General features: G+C 42.7%; 1 protein-coding gene across 1 annotated transcript in view; it reads left to right on the top strand.

Annotated features, from left to right (window-relative positions):
* BAZ1B (bromodomain adjacent to zinc finger domain 1B) overlaps positions 1 to 21,532 on the top strand; it is a 328,954-nt gene that overhangs the window by 97,990 nt on the left and 209,432 nt on the right. The window lies entirely within an intron of this gene.

The raw sequence follows: 21,532 nt of genomic DNA, 5'->3' as shown, positions 1-21,532 counted from the left end.
ATTTTTAAAGGATGGCTTGAGCAAAGGATTCTCTCTCAACTCCTTGAAGGTCCAGGTGGCAGCCCTCTCCTGCTTCAGGACCGAAGTGAATGGAACCTGCCTGCCAGCGCACCCGGACTTGGTCCATTTCCTAAAAGGGGTCAAGCACCTCCAACCACCCTTAAAGTGACTGGTTTCCCTACGGAACCTCAATCTAGTATTGGACTTCCTAGCTATTGGACTTCCTAGCTATTAACACTAAAGACTGTATTCTTGGTGGCAATATGCTTGGCTTGTCACATTTCTAAACTACAGGCTCTATCATGTGGGGAACCGTTCCTTCGATTTACTCCCGGAACAATACAGCTTTGCACCATCCCCTCCTTCCTACCTAAGGTAGTCTTGGAGTTGCACCTGAACCAATCCATTTCCTTACCGTCCCCGGATAGAAGCAAGGGCACGGAAGACTACCGCCTTCTTTGCCATCTAAACGTTGGTAGGCTTTTAGTGTAGTGTCTGGAACATACAGAACCGGTGTGCAAGACAGATCACTTGTTTATTCTTCACGGGGGAAAGAAACAAGCGAAGCGACTTTGCGAGCTACCATAGCTCGCTGGATCAAGGAAGTGATCATGGGAGCTTATGTAGAGGCAGGGAAGCCTTTACCCCTCCAGGTTAAAGCTCATTCTACCAGGGCCCAGGCAGTATCCTGGGTGGAAGCCAAACTATTGTTTCCCGCTGGCATCTGTCGAGCAGAGATGTGGTGGTCCTTACACACCTTCTCCAGGTTCTACCACCTGTACATCCGGACCCATGAGGGCGGTGCTAACTGGACTGCAGGCAACCTCCCACCCCATGCGGGTGTAGCTTTTGTACATCCCATTGCTCCTGATTCATCTGGCTACACACTAGGAAAGGGAGAAATTACTTACCTGATGATTTCATTTTCCTTAGTGTAAGCAGATGGACTCAGCATCCTGCCCGCAGCTGCCCATGAGTCGAATTTAGATTCCATGAGGTTGCAGGTAAGCCATCGCCCTATCCCTAGATCAGGGCATCTATAGTATTGTTGGGATCCAGCACTTTCCTGGTTGAATGCAATTGCGGTCTCCAGTTTTTTAATGTTTTTTTTTTTTAATTCTTTATTTATAATTTTCATTCACATATACATTAAAGTGAATAAATGGTTATCACATCATGAAATTCCTCCAAGGAATAACAAAACCTTATTAATACAATGTTAATAGAAAAATCTGTTATTTTAAACAACAAAACTATACAGAGTGATTTAAATCATGTAATCCAAAGAAAAAATAAGGCTGATTTGAGTAATTTAGCAAATACTGGAGATTACTTATATTAATAAAACAATAAAGCAAACGCTTAACACAAATCACATACTGGTTCCTTACATTTTGCCTACCTAAGCCTACTCTTCTATAGGTATTACACTAGTAGATGTTACTTCTGTTGTAACCGGCATAACTAATATATCATTACTGGATATAGGGGAAGAAGCAGTTGGTAGCTGCGTAGCCAAAAACTGCTGCAATTGCTCTACTTGATGAAAAACATGTGTTCACCTTTTTTTTTTAGCTCACACTTACAAGGATAACGCAATAGAAACGTAAAACCTAAAGAGGTTATCTGGGATCTCATTGCCAAAAATTCCTTGCGTTTCATCCTTGTGGCCAGAGCTAAATCAGGATAAATCTTAACCACTTGTTCATGGAAGGTCGTAGGAAATTTCTGAAAGTAACGCTTCATTACCTTATTTATATCCTGAGCAATAATAAAAGATACTACTAAGGTTGATCTATTAAGAACTTCTTGGTTGGAGTCTTCCAAAAATTCAGTAAGATTTGTTGGAACAACAGATTTCTTTGTTAGAAAATAATTATTTATTGAGGGAATTTCCTCCTCTTCAAATGATAATATTTCTCTAAAATATCTTTTCAGGGAAATAAGCGGAAGTTCTCCTAAAACTTGAGGAAAATTTGTCAATCTAATATTTAAATGTCTTACATGATTTTCTAGAGACTCCAATCTTCGTAAACTAGCTATTTGATCTTTTATTAAACATACATTAAGTTTTTTGCAAAGATTGGATATTTTTTTTCATTATCGTTAATTTTTTGAGAAATCAAATTGTTTTGAGTTTGAACACTTGTTAATTTCATTTGAAAATTGGAAGATACTGCATCCATCTTTTTTTCTAATCTGTTCATAGCTGAGCTTAAACCCGTGACTGCTTCCCATATTGTTTCCAGTGTAACCTTCCCTGGTCTTGTTAATACTTGACTTAAATTTTCCACTTGAGATCCTGGGCCCCCTGGTTCTGACGCCACTCCCATATCTATGGATGGAGTCTGAGCCACCCCATTTTCCCCAAATCGCTGGACTGGTGGAGGTCGGCTATCTGGGCTCAGAGACGCTTCATCCAAGGAGCCACTCAATTCTCCAGCTTGTGTGGCTCCAACGGATTCCTTGGCGTCCTGATTTTCCAGCTGTGTTAGGAATCTATTGATTTCTAGTTGGGTCAGGGAAGAAGCAGTGGGGGAAATACCCATACCTTCCCTTTCCTTTTTGGTGGCATAATATTTCTCTTATATGATCCCTGAATTCTATGTCGCTTATAAAACTCAATACTGAGATGAGATAAATCTTTAGATAATAAACCACGACAATAATTCTAGGCTTAATTCAAACCAATTTGAACAAAGTCGGGGTGCGCGCGACTTCGACATATCGCAGGGGGCGCGTTCTTTATTTGATCTTCCGGCGCCTCCCCCCTGACGTCAGGCTTGGTCTCCTTCACGGCACAGTCTTTTTTTTCACAGGAAATCACAAATTGCCCTCATGGCCAAGAGCAAAAGAGGTAAAACTCACTCCGACAGCCTCCTTAATCGTTTTTAATCAAGTATTAAATTGTATCTAAGTTTTTCAAAAGTATGTCCACAATGGCTTTGAAAGAGAATGCTGAATGGCAGAGGTCACTGCAGAGGTATACCTAGGGTGTTGTCAGCTTTTGAAACCTGACTCCGTCTCCATCTGCTGGCAGGGGAGCACATAACCCATTGGTTCTGAGTCCACCTGTCTACACTAAGGAAAACAAAATTATCAGGTAAGTAATGTCTCCATTGTCAGGCTGAGCAGAGTTAATCACTCATCCTCCTACCTTTCTTTAAAAAAAAAAAATAATTTGACCAAAATTCTCATTCCTGAACCCCCAAAGGTGTCCTTGGAATAGGAGAGGCTTATTTCCTCTTGCTTTGCTGAATATTAAGTGCTAGTATAGCTGACAGTATCGGCATTTAGTATTTATTTGCTTTATTCTTGGGTGAAGCAGCCAATTCCTGTTCAAAACTCAGTACTATTCAGGGATTGGCTGCTTTTCTTTTAAGAACATAACATAAATTGCCATGCTGGGTCAGACCAAGGGTCCATCAAGCCCAGCATCCTGTTTCCGACAAAGGCCAAACCAGGCCACAAGAACCTGGCAATTGCCCAAACACTAAGAAGATCCCATGCTACTGATGCAATTAATAGCAGTGGTTATTCTAAGTAAACTTGATTAATAGCCGTTAATGGACTTCTCCTCCAAGAACTTATCCAAACCTTTTTTGAACCCAGCTAAACTAACTGCACTAACCAACTCATCTGGCAACAAAGTACACAGGTTCCTGCAGCTGCCTGAATTTTCAAAGGGAAACTTCATAGGGAGTTAACCCAATGAAAACTAGCTTGCAGCCCCTTGAGTACAATGTAGCTAATAATAATATTTTCATTTTTGCCCTTTTAGTTAATATTAATTGCCTTCATCTATGGCGTTGTGCTGCTAATAACACAGGCATTTGCCTCTAGATATAGAGCTATATTAACATTAAATGCAAGTTCTCTCAGTACTAGGTTAAAAATTTGAACAAAACCTTTTTGAAACTGTTTTACCAAACAGCTTGGTTTGGTAAGTGAATGAATGCATTTAGATGTTTCTTTGAAATTGGGAATTCTCTGAAGACAAAGTGAATTTACAAGTCATGCCCATAGGGTGATGTCATTCCAATGCTTTTCTAGTAAAAACTTGAGACACTCTGGGCATGTGTGGCTGTTCCCTGTTCTCCATAGCTGCATACCTCAGTTAGTAGTTTTCCACTGACTGGATCAGTCCACCAAATGTTTGCTGACTGCATCAAAACAGCATAAGAATCAGAGCTGCACCAATCACTATAAGATCAGAAGGACCTAATAAGGTATAGAATCTGGTCCCAAAGCCTACAGATTGGCCCAACAAGTGGCGAGCAAAGGGCCCTGAGCACAGAGCAGAGAGAAACTGCTCTAAAGACCCATCAAAGAAGATGACAATCTTCACAGGACTACAAAACCAGGGGAATTCTAGAAAGTGCTTTTGTATCCCATAAGCAGCTGTGTATTTGAAGCTCTACATCCCTTTTAGTGGGTTCACTATGTTGTTTTCCAGAGGTTCAGCTTTGAGCTTTTAGGTCATTTTGAGATACCCTTAAGGTCAACTCTTCTATTGAGCCCCATCGATTCTTTGAATCAACTTTGGAAGTAAGTAGAAAAGGAAGTTATTAGCACAGTGGAGTACAGTGAAAAATGATGATTTACTGGTTTGACTCGGACTCGCTTTTTTTTTTTTTTTTTTTTTTTTTTTTTTGCAGCTGAGTTTTTTCAGACTTATCAATATTTGATGTGCATGCTATGCCATATTTGAACTGCTTCCAAGAGGGACATTGCTTAATGTTTGTTGATATATCATGCCAATGCCCCTAGAATCTACCATCAGTGATGAGTTGCACTGAACTCTAGGGATCGACACAACCTCAGAGGTCATCTCTGTGTAGTACATCTGTGTGTTCATGGGAGTCCCCTTATGAGTTAGAGGAGATGTGTTCTAAAGAAGAATTCTCACCTTAACTCCCCATGGATCCTTCTCCTACACAGGCAAGGAATAGCTTTTCTACCTGTGGACCTCTTCTCAGATTTTGTTCAGACTATGGCCAAGTTTATTCTTATTCCGTTGCTAGTCTTCTTAAGTACTTTGATGCGCCTAAAAAGTTGGTGGCAGTGCCCATCCATCCCCTTTTTCTAGAAAGTTTACAAGAGAATGTGGGAACCCCACACTCTGACCTCCTGGTTAATAAAAAGACAGACACTGAATATGTCCCTGGTTGAGGGATTCAACCAGGCCCAACTGTACACCAGTCGTGGTAGTCAAATACAATCTAAAATGAACCAAAACATTTGTTCGAGCACCTGAGCCATGATTGTCAGAACTTGGATCAGTTGAGAGGAGATATCAAAATTCTATACTTCAGTTCTGCATAGAAGTCTAAGTACCAGATCTATATGGTTCAATACTTTATATATCATTTAAAAAAGAATACTAGGATTCACTGGCTATCTTCCTGAAGAGGATAGAGGTGAATTCCATTTGCTGTTTGTTCAATGTGAGGACTGTGAGAAGCTTCTTATATACTCCTTATATAATGATTTTCGGAGCCTTTGCAATGGCTATAGACGAATGCATATTCTCATGGCTGCAGGAATCTAACCTGCATGAGGATGTGCAGCAAACGATATATTTTTAAAATAATAATCATTATGGTTTTTAAATTAACCAGCTTTGACAAATCCCTATAGACTAATGCTCTAGTTTGGCTGTATTGTCCAACTCATGCACTGAGATCTTAGCAAAGAGACCTTCTAGATGTTCCCTTGGCACAATAGGCTTGCTTTGCAGTGACAAGGGAGTTTTCTCCGTTGCAGCCCCAACTTTTTGGACCTCACTACCTGCAGAGTTCAGGCAGATGGAGTATTTAAAAATATTTAAATGCTCACTATAACATTACTTTTTAAGCAGGCTTATCTTTTGATAGCAGAGGTTTCTGTATTTTTTTTCTTCCATAGTCAATTGATTTAATGGCAGCAATAATCTTGAAGTATGAATTGTTATGCATTTTTAATGCAGGTGCACTGTTTATCTTGATGGTGTTTTGCAGCAATTGAATTATGTATGTTTTATTTTTCCCGTCGATAGCAGGGCTGAATTAGCCATGCTGTCATGGGATCTGTCAATCAGGTCCGGGAGGCGGAGCTTGTCAAAGCAGAGATCAGAGCTTTGCTCTCTGCGGCTGCGCGTGTTCCCGCGCAGGAAAGTAACGGAATCTCCTCAGTCTGTTCTTTCCGCGCGCAGAATCGCACGCGTAGCTATTCTTCTCCTCAGCATTAATAAATCAAAACATGTCAGAATCGGGGTTTAAGCCCTGTAATTGCGGCAAGGCAATGTCAGTCACGGATGGCCATGACCGATTTTACCGATGCCTAGGACCAGATCACAATCGGGAAGATTGTGAATTTTGCTCGAGGATGTCACCAAGGGCACTGAAGCAAAGAGCCTACAGACTTCAGGAACTTTTTGCCTCACCGGAGCCATCGGAAGCTCATTTGTTGCCTGGCCCTGCGATTTTATCAGCTCCCTCAAAAAAGAGGGCATCATCGTGGGATCCTCAGTCCTCCATTCTTGGAGGTAAGGAGATGACAAGCCGACAAAGGCCATCGGAGTTTCAGAAATCCATGGTGCCAAACTCACCGGCGCAGGACACATTGGCGCCCAAAATCTCGATGCCGAAAACGTCTGCGTCTAAGGCGCCTTATGCACATACAAAAGTGTCGGCGCATACTTCTTCAGGCGCCGAAGTGTTATCGGTAGACAACAGTTCTATGCACGTGGCGCCGAAGACACTTGTGCGCACGACGCTGAAGGACCCTGCACGCATGGTGCAGAAGATTTCTGCGTGCAGGGCGCCGAAGACATCGGCACGCAAGGCGCTAAAGCAGTCCGTGCGCACAACCAAAGGAAACCCTATGCGCATGGCGCCGTCGACATCTGCGCGCATGGCGCCGACACCACCTGTGCACCCGGCGCCATCCATATCTATGCGCACGGTGCCAGAGACATCGGCGCCGATCACTCTTGCGCGTACGGAAACAGAAAGATATGCGCACAAGTCTAGATCCGCGCATAAATCCAAATCCGCGCATAAGACACATGAGCACCCATTTCATGTATTACAAAATGAGTTGAAACGAAGACGTGGATCCTCTCACAGGTCGTCTTCAGCCTCTCCATCAATAACCTCACCTCGTTCCGGTACTTCCCTTTCTTCGAGAGATAATTCGACAGAGTTTACAATAAAACGTAGAAAACGATCACCGTCTTCACGGAGAAGTCATACAGACTCGTTGTCACACTATTATCATAAGCACTCACGACACTCCCACCACAAAAAGTCGACAAAGAGGAGTGCAACATGGCAAGTAAGCCCTTCGACTTCTAAATCATCTCATATACCAACTTCAAATACCTTCTCTCACAGAGAGAACATAAGAACATAAGAAAAATGCCATACTGGGTCAGACTAAGGGTCCATCAAGCCCAGCATCCTGTTTCCAACAGTGGCCAATCCAGGCCATAAGAACCTGGCAAGTACCCAAAAACTAAGTCTATTCCATATAACCATTGCTAATGGCAGTGGCTATTCTCTAAGTGAACTTAATAGCAGGTAATGGACTTCTCCTCCAAGAACTTATCCAATCCTTTTTTAAACACAGCTATACTAACTGCACGAACCACATTCTCTGGCAACAAATTCCAGAGTTTAATTGTGCGTTGAGTAAAAAAGAACTTTCTCCGATTAGTTTTAAATGTGCCCCATGCTAACTTCATGGAGTGTCCCCTAGTCCTTCTACTATCCGAAAGAGTAAATAACCGATTCACATCTACCCGTTCTAGACCTCTCATGATTTTAAACACCTCTATCATATCCCCCCTCAGTCGTCTCTTCTCCAAGCTGAAAAGTCCTAACCTCTTTAGTCTTTCCTCATAGGGGAGTTGTTCCATTCCCCTTATCATTTTGGTAGCCCTTCTCTGTACCTTCTCCATCGCAATTATATCTTTTTTGAGATGCGGCGACCAGAATTGTACACAGTATTCAAGGTGCGGTCTCACCATGGAGCGATACAGAGGCATTATGACATTTTCTGTTTTATTCATCATTCCTTTTCTAATAATTCCCAACATTCTGTTTGCTTTTTTGACTGCCGCAGCACACTGAACCGACGATTTCAATGTGTTATCCACTATGACACCTAGATCTCTTTCTTGGGTTGTAGCACCTAATATGGAACCCAACATCGTGTAATTATAGCATGGGTTATTTTTCCCTATATGCATCACCTTGCACTTATCCACATTAAATTTCATCTGCCATTTGGATGCCCAATTTTCCAGTCTCACAAGGTCTTCCTGCAATTTATCACAATCTGCTTGTGATTTAACTACTCTGCACAATTTTGTGTCATCTGCAAATTTGATTATCTCACTCGTCGTATTTCTTTCCAGATCATTTATAAATATATTGAACAGTAAGGGTCCCAATACAGATCCCTGAGGTACTCCACTGTCCACTCCCTTCCACTGAGAAAATTGCCCGTTTAATCCTACTCTCTGTTTCCTGTCTTTTAGCCAGTTTGCAATCCACGAAAGGACATCGCCACCTATCCCATGACTTTTTACTTTTCCTAGAAGCCTCTCATGAGGAACTTTGTCAAACGCCTTCTGAAAATCCAAGTATACTATATCTACCGGTTCACCTTTATCCACATGTTTATTAACTCCTTCAAAAAAGTGAAGCAGATTTGTGAGGCAAGACTTGCCCTGGGTAAAGCCATGCTGACTTTGTTCCATTAAACCATGTCTTTCTATATGTTCTGTGATTTTGATGTTTATAACACTTTCCACTATTTTTCCTGGCACTGAAGTCAGGCTAACCGGTCTGTAGTTTCCCGGATCGCCCCTGGAGCCCTTTTTAAATATTGGGGTTACATTTGCTATCCTCCAGTCTTCAGGTACAATGGATGATTTTAATGATAAGTTACAAATTTTTACTAATAGGTCTGAAATTTCATTTTTTAGTTCCTTCAGAACTCTGGGGTGTATACCATCCGGTCCAGGTGATTTACTACTCTTCAGTTTGTCAATCAGGCCTACCACATCTTCTAGGTTCACCGTGATTTGATTCAGTCCATCTGAATCATTACCCATGAAAACCTTCTCCATTACGGGTACCTCCCCAACATCCTCTTCAGTAAACACCGAAGCAAAGAAATCATTTAATCTTTCCGCGATGGCCTTATCTTCTCTAAGTGCCCCTTTAACCCCTCGATCATCTAACGGTCCAACTGACTCCCTCACAGGCTTTCTGCTTCGGATATATTTAAAAAAGTTTTTACTGTGAGTTTTTGCCTCTACAGCCAACTTCTTTTCAAATTCTCTCTTAGCCTGTCTTATCAATGTCTTACATTTAACTTGCCAATGTTTATGCTTTATCCTATTTTCTTCTGTTGGATCCTTCTTCCAATTTTTGAATGAAGATCTTTTGGCTAAAATAGCTTCTTTCACCTCCCCTTTTAACCATGCCGGTAATCGTTTTGCCTTCTTTCCACCTTTCTTAATGTGTGGAATACATCTGGACTGTGCTTCTAGAATGGTATTTTTTAACAATGACCACGCCTCTTGGACATTTTTTACTTTTGTAGCTGCTCCTTTCAGTTTTTTTCTAACAATTTTTCTCATTTTATCAAAGTTTCCCTTTTGAAAGTTTAGCACGAGAGCCTTGGATTTGCACACTGTTCCTTTTCCAGTCATTAAATCAAATTTGATCATATTATGATCACTATTGCCAAGTGGCCCCACCACCGTTACCTCTCTCACCAAGTCCTGTGCTCCACTGAGAATTAGATCTAAAATTGCTCCCTTTCTCGTCGGTTCCTGAACCAATTGCTCCATAAAGCTATCATTTATTCCATCCAGGAACGTTATCTCTCTAGCGTGACCCGATGATACATTTACCCAGTCTATATTGGGGTAATTGAAGTCTCCCATTATTACTGCACTACCAATTTGGTTAGCTTCCCTAATTTCTCTTAGCATTTCACTGTCCATCTCACCATCTTGACCAGGTGGACGGTAGTATACCCCTATCACTGTAGTCTTCCCTGATACACAAGGGATTTCTACCCATAAAGATTCAATTTTGTATTTAGTCTCCTGCAGGATGTTTATCCTGTTGGACTCTATGCCATCCCGGACATAAAGCGCCACACCTCCTCCCGACTGCTCCTCTCTGTCATTGCGATATAATTTGTACCCCGGTATAGCACTGTCCCATTGGTTATCCTCTTTCCACCATGTCTCTGAGATGCCAATTAAGTCTATGTCATCATTTACTGCTATACATTCTAGTTCTCCCATCTTACTTCTTAGACTTCTGGCATTAGCATACAAACATTTCAAAGTTTGTTTTTTGATTGTATTTTTATTCTGCTTTTTAATTGATAGGGATAAGTTAGAATTTTTTAGCTCAGGTGAGTTTTTAGTTACAGGCACTTGGACTACTTTTCTAATTATTGGAACCTCACTGTCGGGATGCCCTAATTCTAATGCATCATTAGTATCCTTTAAAGATACATCTCTCCGAACCATGCGCTGCTGAGCGACTGTCGGCTTTCCCCTTTGTTCTAGTTTAAAAGCTGCTCTATCTCCTTTTTAAAGGTTTGCGCCAGCAGTCTGGTTCCACCCTGGTTAAGGTGGAGCCCATCCCTTCGGAAGAGACTCCCCCTTTCCCAAAAGGTTCCCCAGTTCCTAACAAAACTGAATCCCTCTTCCTTGCACCATCGTCTCATCCACGCATTGAGACTCCGGAGCTCTGCCTGCCTCTGGTGACCTGCGCGTGGAACAGGGAGCATTTCAGAGAATGCTACCCTGGAGGTTCTGGATTTAATCTTTCTACCTAAGAGCCTAATACAAGTTGCTTCGTCTACCGCTTCTACAACTTCAGAGGATTCGAGGGACGACATATGCGACAAAAAACGGAAAGACCATAAAGTATACACTACTTTACCTCAGAACACACCAATGCACCCTAAAGCAGGTGGGTCACAAGAACCAGATGATCGTATAATAATGCCCCCTTGTACAAAAGAGGCATTTTATCAGTTGTCCTAATCCTTAGCAGGGTTTTATGAAACTCTTCAGTCATTCAAAATGACTAATATTGCTGCTGATAGTTCTCCGGAACATATGACGCAGACTAATAGAGAACAGTCAGTTTAGCCTCCGACATCTCCCATAACAAACCGACCAGCTTCATCAAATTATAAACAAGATACATTATTTGATTCTCCTTCACCGCAAACATCCCCATCATCATCTACGGGATTCCCATCGGATCCGCAGGAACAACCTCGGGAGCTGTATTCCCCTCAGAAGACCTCACCCAAAATTTCTGGAAAAATTGGGTACAATACTGCATCTAGAGGTCCAAAAAGAACAGACCCTTGGACTCCTAAAAATTTTTGACACTCCAGGGGAACAAACATCTCTTCCACCACAAGAGCTCCTGCATTCAGTCTTACAAAAGTCCTGGGAAACACCTTACGCAATTGCAGCAGTTTCCAGGAAAACGGACATAAAATTCCGTATGAGGAAAACATCAGCGTACTCTGTACCACAATTACCTCATGCTTCAATTGTAGTAGAGTCGGCGATGCAAAGATTTAAGAAAACAGTCACATTCCTCATACCCACCAGGCAAAGACAACAAATATTTAGATGAGTTTGGCAAAAAAAAAATACCATAACTCAATGTTGAATGCCTGAATTATGCATCATCAATTCTGCATTGTACAATACCTATATGAGTGCATACAAGCTATAAATGTTATGCTTTCCTAGACTGCGGATCAGATATCTCCACCTCTTCATGACATGGAAGAGTGTTTGTCACCTTTTGAGGTCAATCTACGAAGCATATGAAACATCGTCTAGGGCATCAGCAACAGCCATCGCAGCCCACAGACTAGCATGGTTACTATCAAGTTCCATATGTGAAGATTTGCATGAGAAACTAACAAACCTCCCATGTACAGGAGATAACCTGTTCGGAGAACGATTTCAGGACACAGTGGGTAAACTAAAGGAAGAAGCTCTAGCAGTACAATCATTAACATCACATCCTAACTATTCAACCACATGTCGTTATATTGGATCTACTCGTAGGCAATCCTATGCCAGGAGACACTACAGATCTTACCAGTCCTTTCATACACACTTACTCTACGTACCAGTGTCCTGCTCCACAACGGAATACCTCAAACCAACGTAGAGGTAAACCACGTAATCAGAGACAGCAGGCACAACAACTGGCTACTACAGTGAAAGCGACTTCATCTTTTTAGTTACTCAGCCACCACCACAACATCAAGCACCACCCGGCAGGATTCATTCCTGCCTGACAGCCTGGGAGAGAGTAACATCCGATCAATGGGTTTTGGAGATAGTATGTCACGGCTACCAACTCCAGTTTGTCACAAAACCCATATTACCTCATCTTTCCACTTTCAAGATTCACAACTTCCAACCACAACTGGGGGAGGAAATAGCTTTGCTTCACAAACAGGCAATTCAACAAATTTACCCAGGGACCCAATCAGTAGGATTTTATTCCCCATACTTCCTCATACCCAAGAAGTTGGGTGGCCTTCGCCCCATCCTAGACCTAAGGGAATTGAACAAATTTCTCACCAAAGAGAAATTCAAAATGGTATCGTTGAAATCAATCCTTCCTCTGATTCAAACCAACAACTGGATGTGTTCCATCGACCTGAAGGATGCTTACACACACATTCCAATCCATCCATCCTCGTGGCGTTACCTATGCTTTCGCTACAGGCATCAACAATACCAGTACAAAGTTCTCCCCTTTGGACTATCGGCTGCACCCAGGGTGTTCACCAAATGCTCATAATCGCCCCAACTCCAAACGTCTTACTCGAGCACGTCCATTGAGTGATACAATGCTTGCAAGAATTAGGATTGGTGATCAATTTTCAGAAATCACACCTACAACCAACACAACAGTTACAGTTCATAGGAGCATGCCTGGACACTACGTGCAATAGGGCATACCTACCAAGCGACAGAATATCACAATTCCGTCTTCTGTTACATACCTTGAACCATACTCAGAGACCTTCAGCGAGACAGGTTTTAGTAGTCCTTGGCCACATGGCGGTGAATTTCATGGTTCCCAACACCAGGCTACACATGAGACGCCTGCAATGGGGCTTGAAACGTCAATGGAAACACTCGCAACCATTGACACAGAAGTTATCATTGACCAAAATGAGGAAAAATTTAACATGGTGGTTCCTAAACTCCACCCTATCCAAGGGAGCATTGTTCAGTTCCCCTCCTCACAATGCAGTATTAACCACAGATGCGTCTCGCAAGGGCTGGGGTACACACCTCAAGATTTACGAAACACAAGAGTTATGGACAATCTCGGAACAGAACCTGCAAATAAATTTATTGGAACTCAGAGCGATTTGCAATGCATTACGAGTGTTCCAAGACCACCTGAAAGGATGCAGGGTCATGATCTACACAGACAACCAAGTCGCAATGTTTTACATCAACAAACAAGGAGGGTCCGGTTCATGGTCCCTTTGCAAGGAGACCTTGACAATCTTCGAACATGCTCACTGAAATTGCATACATCTCCAGGTAACTTACCTACCAGGAGTTGCAAACACGAGCGGACAAGCTAAGCCGCATCTTTCATCCTCACGAATGGGCACTCAATACAGAAATAGCCCAAGACATATTCATGCAGTGGGGAACACCTTCAATAGATCTCTTTGCAACAGAAATCAATGCTCAACTTCCCAAATTCTGCTCGATAAGACCAAGCCAATTCAGGATCGCTCAAGATGCCTTCCTCATCCCGTTGACGACAGGCCTCCAATACGCCTTTCCTCTCATACCACTCATAACAAGGACAATTCAGAAATGCATAGCAGACAAAGCTCAACTGATACTCATATCCCCGGCTTGACCGAGGCAACCATGGTACAGTTTCCTTCTCCAACTATCCATCATGGATCCAATTTGATTACCGAATCGCCAGGATCTTCTCTGCCAAGATCAAGGGATGCTTCTACACCCACTACACTCATCTCTACACTTGACAGCGTGGAGATTGAGAGGCTCCTTCTAACAGAACAGGGAGTTTCCACCTCTGCACAATTCATCTTGTTAGAATCCAGGAAACTCTCAACAAGGAGAAATTACAACTATAAATGGAAATGTTGCTCTACCTGGTACACTTCCAAAGGTGTACCACCATTAGACTGCTCACCTGAGTTGCTCATTGATTATCTTCATACATTATATACAGCTGGTCTAGCAACATCATCCATCAGAGTTCATCTCGGTGCCATAGGGGCATATCATAGACCAGTTAACAATATTCCTATACCCAATCACCCCTTACTATCTCGCTTCATTAAGGGGCTCACCCACATTCGTCCTCTGCTCTCTAAGCCACCAGTTCCATGGAACCTCAACATAGTTCTGGAACAGCTAATGCTTTCCCCATTTGAACCCATGGACTCAGCACATATTAAATACCTCACATGGAAAGTGGTATTCTTGGTTGCAGTAACATCAGCACGAAGAGTTAGTGAATTGCAGGCCTTGGTCCATTATTCTCCATATTTACAATTTCATCACCAAAAGGTAGTTCTCCAAACTCACCCATCCTTCCTACCAAAAGTGGTTTCCCAATTCCACCTCAATCAGACCATGGAATTACCCACCTTTTTCCCTAAACCTCATGCAAATGATAGGGAAAAACTACTGCACACACTAGATTGTAAAAGAGCTTTAGCATACTACAAAGAAAGGACAAACTCGGACTCCCATGTTTCTCAACTCTTTCTCTCCTTTGACCCAAAGGCACCTGGATTACCAGTGGCTAAATGCACCATCTCCAGCTGGATAGCACAGTGCATCAAATTCTGTTACCATAAACAGAAACTACAGCTACATTCAGAGCCGAAAGCTCACCAAGTCAGAGCAGTAGCAGCCTCATTGGCACACCTACGGAATGTGCAACCCATAGACATTTGCAAGGCAGCTACATGGTCATCGCTCCATACCTTCACATCTCACTACTGCCTTGATCAACAAGCAGCCACGGATGCGAAGATAGGGCAAGCAATCCTGCAATCTCTATCCTCCTGTCCATGGTGACTACCACACTGTCAAAGATCACGTATAAACATATATATAAAAAAAATATGTGATCGGGAGCTTGGGACTCCCATGACAACATGGCTAATTCGCCCTGCTATCGACGGGAAAAAGCAAGTTTGCTTACCGTAAATGGTGTTTCCATAGATAGCAGGATGAATTAGCCATGCTGACCCACCCTCCTCCCTGGCAGTCACCAAGTCTTCGACTACAATAAGGCTTAATCAAAGACTGAGGAGATTCCGTTACTTTCCTGCGCGGGAACACACGCGCAGCCGCAGAGAGCAAAGCTCTGAACTCTGCTTTGACAAGCTCCACCTCCCAGACTTGATTGACAGATCCCATGACAGCATGGCTAATTCATCCTTCTATCTACGGAAACACCGTTTACGGTAAGCAAACTTGCTTTTTTTGTACATTGCTTAGGTCCTGGTGCATAGGTGATTTTAACAAATTTTAATAAAGATTCCATCTATAAAACACATGAGACTTGCTGAATCCTGTGAGTGAACATCTCGTGTTGTTGATCCCATACTCTGGAATGCATTATCAGATAATTCAAAAAAATTGTTTTAAATACTTTGACTTTTAGGAAATATATAAAAGCATATTTGTTTGCTCTTGCTTTTTGTGATTAGTTTTTTAATCTTTGGATTTAGTGGAGGAATGATACAGTTGCATTTATTGGGGAGCAGTGGACATCATCTTCAGCTGTGAATGGGCACTAGTTGCTAATGATCAAAATTTTGTTTGAAGAGCATTGCCCAACTATGCTCTTGTGGAATGAGCATTCCTAGTCTATTTCTATAATATCTTGAAGTATGGTGAGAGTGGTTTTCATGTGTTTATTTTGTTAGCTTGTTTAGTTTTTTTGTAGCTTTTTAATGTTTCATAGAAACATAGAAACATAGAAACATATAGAAACATAGAAATGACGGCAGAAGAAGACCAAATGGCCCATCCAGTCTGCCCAGCAAGCTTCCCTCATTTCTTCTCCCATACTTATCTGTTTCTCTTAGCTCTTGGTTCTAATTCCCTTCCACCCCCGCCATTAATGTAGAGAGCGGTGGAGGAGCTGCATCCAAGTGAAATATCTAGCTTGATTAGTTAGAGGTAGTAGGAGTAGTAACCGCCGCAATAAGCAAGCTACACCCATGCTTATTTGTTTTTACCCAGATTATGTTATACAGCCCTTATTGGTTGTTTATCTTCTCCCCTGCCGTTGAAGCAGGGAGCTATGCTGGATATGCGTGAGGTATCAGTTTTTTTCTTCTCCCCTGCCGTTGAAGCAGAGAGCTATGCTGGATATGCATCGAAAGTGAAGTATCAGGCACATTTGGTTTGGGGTAGTAACCGCCGTGACAAGCCAGCTACTCCCCGCTTTGTGAGTGTGAATCCTTTTTTCTTCTCCCCTGCCGTTGAAGTTATGCTGGATATGCGTGAAGTATCAGTTTTTCTTTTCCCCTGCCGTTGAAGCAGAGAGCTATGCTGGAAATTCGTGATGTATCAGTCTTTCTCCCATGCCGTTGAAGTAGAGAGCCATGCTGGATATGCGTCGAGAGTGAAGTATCAGGTACATTTGGTTTGGGGTAGTAACCGCCGTAACAAGCCAGCTACTCCCCGCTTTGTGAGTGCGAACCCTTTTTTCTTCTCCCCTGCCGTTTAAGCAGAGAGCTCTGCTGGATGTGTGAAGTAACAGTTTTTCTTTTCCCCTGCTGTTGAAGCAGAGAACTATGCTGGATATGCATTGAAAGTGAAGTATAAGAATGGAGTGATCAAGCTAGTTGAAAGGCATCAGGAATAGAGGAAGGTGGAGGTAGTAATTTGGATATTTGGTTTGGGGTAGTAACCGCCGTAACAAGCCAGCTACTCCCGTCTTTGTGAGTGCAAATCCTTTTTTTCCACATTTCCTCTTGCTGTTGAATCTTAGAGTGATGTTGGAGTCACAGTAACCATGTGTATGTTTATTGACTAAGGGTATTGTCTCCAGGCAGTAGCCATCATTCTGGCGAGTCACCCACTCTTCATTGGCGGCCTCTTGACTTTATGGATCCACAGTGTTTATCCCACGCCCCTTTGAAGTCCTTCACAGTTCTGGTCTTCACCACTTCCTCCGGAAGGGCATTCCAGGCATCCACCACCCTCTCCGTGAAGAAATACTTCCTGACATTGGTTCTGAATCTTCCTCCCTGGAGCTTCAAATCGTGACCCCTGGTTCTGCTGATTTTTTTCTTATGGTAAAGGTTTGTCGTTGCCTTTGGATCATTAAAACCTTTCAAGTATCTGAAAGTCTGTATCATATCACCTCTGCTCCTCCTTTCCTCCAGGGTGTACATATTTAGATTCTTCAATCTCTCCTCGTACGTCATGCGATGAAGATCCTCCACCTTCCTGGTTGCCCTTCTCTGTACCGCTTCCATCTTGTCTTTGTCTTTTTGTAGATACGGTCTCCAGAACTGAACACAGTACTCCAGGTGAGGCCTCACCAAGGACCTGTACAAGGGAATAATCACTTCCCTTTTCTTACTCGATATTCCTCTCTCTATGCAGCCCAGCATTCTTCTGGCTTTTGCTATCGCCTTGTCGCATTGTTTCGCAGACTTCATATCATTAGACACTATCACCCCAAGGTCCCTCTCCTGCTCCGTGCACGTCAGCCTTTCCCCCCCCATCGAATACAGTTCATTCAGATTTCCGCTCCCCATATGCATGACTTTGCACTTCTTGGCATTGAATCTCAGCTGCCATATCTTCGACCACTCTTCCAGTTTCCTTAGATCCCGTCTCATTCTCTCCACTCCTTCCGGCGTGTCCACTCTGTTGCAGATCTTAGTGTCATCCGCAAAAAGACAAACCTTACCTTCTATCCCGTCCGCAATGTCGCTCACAAAGATATTGAACAGGACCGGTCCCAACACCGATCCTTGCGGTACACCACTTAAAACCGCTCTCTCTTCAGAGAAGGTTCCGTTTACCATCACACATTGTCTTCTGTCCGTCAACCAATTTGCAATCCAGGTCACCACCTTGTCACTCACTCCCAAGCTTCTCGTTTTATTCACCAGTCTCCTGTGCGGAACCGTATCAAAAGCTTTGCTGAAATCCAAGTATATGACATCGAGCGCTCTTCCTTGGTCCAATTCCTTGGTTACCCAGTCAAAAAAGTCAATCAGATTTGTCTGACAGGATCTTCCCCTGGTGAATCCATGTTGCCTCTGGTCCATCAATTCTCCGGACTGTAGATAGTTCACTATTCTCTCTTTCAGCAGAGACTCCATTACTTTTCCCACCACCGAAGTGAGGCTAACCGGCCTGTAGTTGCCAGCCTCCTCCCTGTTCCCACTCTTGTGAAGCGGGACCACCACCGCTCTTCTCCAGTCTCTCGGCACCACTCCCGTTTCTAGGGATCTATTGAACAGGTCACACAGCGGACCCGCCAGAACATATCTGAGCTCCCTCAATATCCTTGGATGAATCCCATCAGGCCCCATGGCTTTGTCCACTTTCAGGTTCTTTAGCTCTTCCCACACATTTTCTACTGTAAAAGGATTTTCATCTATTCCACTTCCCTCCAGTTTCTTGTTGTGTAGAGATGGTCCTTCTCCAGGGTCTTCTTTAGTGAACACAGAGCTGAAGTATTCGTTTAATATTTCTGCCATTTCTTCGTCTGTCTCCACACATTGATCATTACCACCTTTCAATTTTACTATACCACTTTGGACCTTTCTCTTTTCGCTGATGTATCTGAAAAATGTTTTGTCACCATTTTTTATCTCCTTGGCAATCCTCCTTGGCAATCCTCTCTTCTGCTTTGTTCTTTTTAGGTTTGCTTTTCTGTTTCATGTGAAAAACTATGGGTTGCTTTTATAATTGCTGGTATTTTGGGCAAAATTTGTTTTATTGATTTACTATTGTCGTACTGATTTTTATGCCATGTTAACTGCTTAGAATTGATAATAGAGCAGTATACAAGTATTTTAAATGAATAAAGGCTCTCTGGCATAACATGTACTTAATGGAATCTATTCAGAGATAGTAGAGGAAGATGTGGAAGTCTCCAAGACATTTGCTTAGAGGTGGAGGTTGGCTGTCTACAGAACCACTTCTGAGATGACATTCACCTCCAGGAGATGCCAGAGTCAGGAACCTAAGAGGCAATTTTTGCGCTAGAGACAGCTTTGAGTCCAACTCATCCTCAGACCTTACCATCACAAAGGTGGGAGGCTCTAAGAGCCACACTGCTATGTAGTCTAAATCCCAAAGTTGGAATGGACGACTTTTGCCCTGTGGTGAAAGGGAATATACTAGATCCTTTATCCTATTTCACACAAAAACTGCATAAGTACCTTTTGCATCTGAGTCAGGTTTGAGATCCAACTTGGTTAGGTTTTACCCTTGTGCAGTTGGCACTTTTCACCACCATGTAGAAGGCAAATCCATTTCTGTACAGCCTGTGGGGCTTTGGTTCAAGCCTCCCAGTCTATCCGTGGGTCCTCAGTGGGGTGCTTGCCCAGTTTTGAAAGCTCCTTTCTAACCTCTGGACTGTTATGAGCTGAAGTACCAGACCTGGGAGGTCATATTTTTGGAAACAGTCACTTGGGCCCTAGTGAGCTCCAGGACCTTGTGACTTATCCACCTTTAATGCAAAATTTTCACAGTACAGTGGTTCTATTCATACATCCTAAATTTGTCTATATTTTGTGTCCGAGTCTACAAAGACTAAAGGACGTTGTAGTTTAGATTGCAAAGGAATCATAGCTGTCTATCTGGAACAGACTGAAGCCTTCAGTCTGCCCAGCTTTTTGCTTCATTTCATTGTTAAGCCTGGAATTTCCATAGGCAAGAACTGTAGTTTTATTGGTTGGCAGATTACACCACTTCTTGCTATGCCCAAGTAAGCCTGGAGCTGGTGAGGCATGTCAAAGCTCTTGATTTTGGAGCCGTGGCAGCACTGGTAGCCCTGAGGAGATCAATAAAACTGCAGTGTGGAGTTCTTGCGACATGTTCACATCTTGCTACTGTTTTCAACAGGGGCTCCTGATACAACATTTGGCTAATCTGTCCTATGGATTCTCCTTGAGGCATAGAGCCCAACATAATCCCTTCAAGGTCTCATTATTTTGGCTCCAGACTGCATAGCAAAAAAAAGAAAAAGTATTATGATGGCCTGTCACCACCAAAAAGTCTTACCTATTGCCATTGTTTTCAGTTTTGTTTTTTCCTTTTTTTGTTTGGTGCAGCTTGTATTTAGGATTTCCCATATGGGGAGGACTGCCATCCTGATTGTTCTCAGAGAAAGTGGAGTCATTTACCTGTAACAGGTGTTTTCAGAGTACAGTATTATACCAATCCTCACAAAACCCTCTGTCTCTCTCCCCTTGGAATTATTTCTCCAAGTATTAGCTTTATTGCGGACTGAAGGGCCCTGCTAGTGGAGCATACTCAAAGTTTCTAGAAGCTTTGATGTCAAAAGTTCTGTGCTAAGCTCCATCTGATGTCATCCTTGTGTGAGGACTAACATCATACTGTCCTTGGGGAAAACCCCTGTTACAGGTAAGTAACTCTTCTGTTTCTCCCTCTTCCCCTTATATTGCTGAGGTCATTAACTTAATTAGACATGAGGCTTCCTTCAGGGCTCTGTGAATGCAGGAACTAACACACATGCCCAAAGGGATCGCTAAGAATTCTTGTAAAACTCTGTAAAAATGTCGGTTCGGTCAGGCTGTCACCTATATGTGGCTGGTGAAATATCGTCTTTAGAGCATGTTATTGCTAAACAGCTTTAATATAAGAGTTCACAGGTTGCCCATGGCCCTTCCAGTAGAGGGGCTCTAGCAGCAGTTCCATTTGTTGCAGCTGTAGAAAGTGAATACAGGTATTGTTTTTCTTCAGCACAGCCTTTGCCAGTAGCTGAGAAAGCGTGCATGTAGAGTCCATTGAAAGTAAAACTTACTGGAAGAAGTAAGAGACCTCTTTCCTGAGTTCCTTCCTCTCCCCCCTCATCTTTTTATGTTAAAGGTGAAGTGCGATCTATTGACGGGATAGGGAGAGGACAAGTTTCAAAACAATTCATGCTGGTAGTATTTACTAGAGATGTGCTTCGGGTAAAAATTTTGTGACTTTGTTTCGGCCCCCCCCATGGGAATTTTGTTTTTCCCCGTGGTTCGGGGTTTTTTTTTTGGGGGGGGGGGCCTGATTTTCTAGTTAGTGCGCGCTAACTCAATGAATTTTTTCCGAACATTTTTCCAAAATGTTTTCTGAAATGATTGCACATCCTTGGTATTTACTGGCTTTTTAAAAATTGCCCTTTCCCAATGTGGCTGTAAGTCTGTGATGATGCACATGTGTACTTCTAACCGTATTGCGAGAATGTATTTG

The sequence above is a fragment of the Rhinatrema bivittatum genome, chromosome 8, assembly GCF_901001135.1.
Source record: "Rhinatrema bivittatum chromosome 8, aRhiBiv1.1, whole genome shotgun sequence".
Lineage (NCBI taxonomy): Eukaryota > Metazoa > Chordata > Amphibia > Gymnophiona > Rhinatrematidae > Rhinatrema > Rhinatrema bivittatum.
This window is presented reverse-complemented; position numbering and strand designations above follow the sequence as displayed.